This window comes from Amblyraja radiata, chromosome 16 (genome assembly GCF_010909765.2).
Source record: "Amblyraja radiata isolate CabotCenter1 chromosome 16, sAmbRad1.1.pri, whole genome shotgun sequence".
In the NCBI taxonomy this organism is placed as follows: Eukaryota; Metazoa; Chordata; class Chondrichthyes; order Rajiformes; family Rajidae; genus Amblyraja; species Amblyraja radiata.
In genome coordinates, this window is record NC_045971.1 from 13,379,822 (window position 1) to 13,383,011 (window position 3,190).

The following is a 3,190-nucleotide window of genomic DNA, read 5'->3' on the forward strand; positions in this document are numbered from 1 at the left end:
TCTGTCCCTGCAAAAACTGACGCATAAAACAGTCATGCTGATGGCTTGGGTCACAGTACAAAGGGTACAGTCTTTACATAAGTTAAGGCTGGACAATATGACTTCTTCAACAAGAAATATACCTTTTCATATTCACGAATTAGTCAAACAGAACAGACCGGGACCATCAGGCCTCAAAATAGAATTTAGGGCTTACCCTATAGATGATCGTCTCTGTATAATAAGACATTTATTGTTATATATGGAGAACACCAAAAACATCAGAGGCTATGAGATGGCACTACTAATCAGCCACAAGCAACCCCACAAAAAAGTGTCGGTTCAAACTTTTCCAGATGGCTGAAACAGGTTTTAACAACAGCTGGAGTGGATACTAACATATTCAAATCTCATTCCACCAGGGCTGCAGCTACATCGGCAGCTATGGAGTTGCACGTACCGATGGACCAAATCCTGGAGACAGCAGGATGGTCAAGGGAAAAAACGTTCCAACAATTCAATCATAAACCAGTGGTTAAACCTGGAACTTTTGTAGAATCAATTTTAAGTTCTGTAATATGATTTCACCCCATGAAATAGGGGCTATAATTTGTTGTTAATAACTTTATCATGGATTTCAATGTCGGATTCATGTTTAAACATGTTAACACAATTCCTCCCTTAGTCAATTAAGGCAGATGTGATGCATGGACTCGTTTCCACGGCATGAAATCACAGAGCTTTGAAATCTTCACGTAGTCACTCACGTGACTCCGAAGTAAAATAGTAAGATTAAACGAGAACTTACCAGTTCGAAGTTTGATCATTATTTTATGAGGAGTAACGTTGAGGGATTACGTGCCCTCCGCTCCCACCCTTGATCATAAAGTTCAACTGCTATCCTCTTCTCTAATCTTACTATGTTCAGTCATTACTGTTATCTGTGATTTCACACCGCTGCTTTGAAGAATGACACGCATGCGTCCTGGCGGGTTCTTCACGTAATCCCTCAACGTTACTCCTCATAAAATAATTATCAAACTTCGAACTGGTAAGTTCTCGTTTAATCTTACTATTATTCATCCAACAATGGTGGTATCGTTAGTGAATATAAAGATGTTGTTGGCGCTGTGTGTGGCTACACAGTCAGGAGAATAGAGAGTAGAGCAGACAACTCAGCAGGCAGCTGAGAGATGCACCTGTGTTGATGGTTATCAAGGAGGAAGTGTTGTTGTCAATTCTTACTGATGGTGGTCTACCAATGAGGAAGTTGAGGATCCGATTACATATGGCTGATCAGATTCCCAGGTCTCTGAGTCTGATGTTAAGTTTGGAGGAGATGGTGTTGTTGAATTCCGAGCTGCAGTCAATAACAATAACCTGACGTAAGTGTTCTTATTTTACAAGTGGTCCACCGCAGAGTGGAGAGCCAGCGTCATCACATCCTCTGTTGATCTGTTGTGGAAGCAGGCGAGTTGTAGTGGGTCCAGGTCCTTACTAAGGCAGGAATTGACGTGCATTGTAACTAAACTTTCAACCACTCTGTTGGTGAAGTTTACGTCCAGGAACTTGAAGCTATCCACTATGGCACCATTGTAGTAGACTGGATGATGTACACCACCTTGCTTCCTGAAGTCAATAACTAGCTCCTTCATCTTGCTGATAATGAGGGAGAGGTTATTGTCTTGACACCATGTTACGAAGCTCTCTATCTCATTCCAGTACAATACAATACAATACAATACAATACAATACAATACAATACAATCAGTTTTATTCGTCACATTGCACATAAAGTGCAAGTGAAATGAATTTGTCAGCAGCGGTACAATGATAAAGAACACACAAACACAATAAAAATTTAACACAAACATCCACCACAGCATTCATCACTGTGGTGGAAGGCATAAAATGTGGCCAGTCCTCCTCCATTTCCCCCCGTGGTCGGGACCAGAGTCCAGAGTCAGTCCAGGATCGGATCTTCCCCACCGGAGACCGCGGCTTTAGGTTGGTGTAGGCCGCAGGCCGGCGGTCGAAGATTTAAAGTCCCTGCCACAGCCAGAAGCACCGCGGTCGAGGCTCCCCTCCAGGGGTGATGGTAAGTCCACGCCGGGTCCGCGGTAGAAGTTGGCCGCGGGCCGGCGGTGGAAGCTCCTCCTTCTCCCGGGTCCCCCACGAAGGATCCCGGGCTGCAGACGCCGCGCCAGCTGGAGCTCTGCAGACCGCGACTTCAGGCAGCCGGCTGCCGCGGGCCAGCGAAACGGAGCGCTCCACTCCAGCGAGCCCGAGTGAGGGCTCGCCCGCTCCACGCCGAGAGTCCACGCTGCGACCACCGATGAAGCCCCGGGCGCGTCTTCGGGAAAGGCCGCCCGATCCTCGTTGTTAGGCCACGGGGGAGGCGACCTGGAAAAAGTCGCCTCTCCATGGAGGCGACCAAAACGGTTTCCCCCTCACCACCACAAGACACACAAAGAAACACAAAAAAACATACTTTAAAACATACCAAAAAAACAAAAAAAGTTGGGGGGGAAACGGACACGCTGCTGACAGGGCGCCGGCTTGCGGCGCCCCCACCGACACAACAAAGTACTCCGTCACTTTGTTATTCGAGGTGCTACAGTGGTGTAATCTGCAAATTTGTAGATTGAGTGAGAGCCAAGTTTGGCTGCAGAGCGTGCATGTAGAGAGAGTATTCTTGTAGTAAGGTGCTGAGAACAAATCCTAATGGGACACCAGTGCTGTGATTAATTGTGGAGGATGTTTTGTCACCTATCCACACTGATTGTGTTCCAGGGTCAGGAAGTCATGCACGTCACCTTGAACAAAATACAAAGCTGCGAAGCATTTGATAATTTTGTTACAAATGGCAGTGAGGCCATGCAATGTAAAGCAGAGGAAGCATCAGTGAATGTAAAGCATTGCATAACCTCCTGGAAGTGGGGAACATGGGGAACTGTGCAGGTCATACCAACCCACCGCCACATATTTATTGGCTATTTGATCCTTGACGTAAATTGACTAAAAATATCCAAACATGTGTGAGAAAGTCGTGTTTCAGGACATTCTACTGTTTGCAAATAAAACACCGCAGTTCATTAAAGGGCCCGTCCCACTTGGGCATCATTTGTGCGTCATTCATGCAACATAATTTACGCGTCACGATGCACGACACGTGCATGGTGCGCTTTTTACGCGAGCGTGGTGCGTGGTG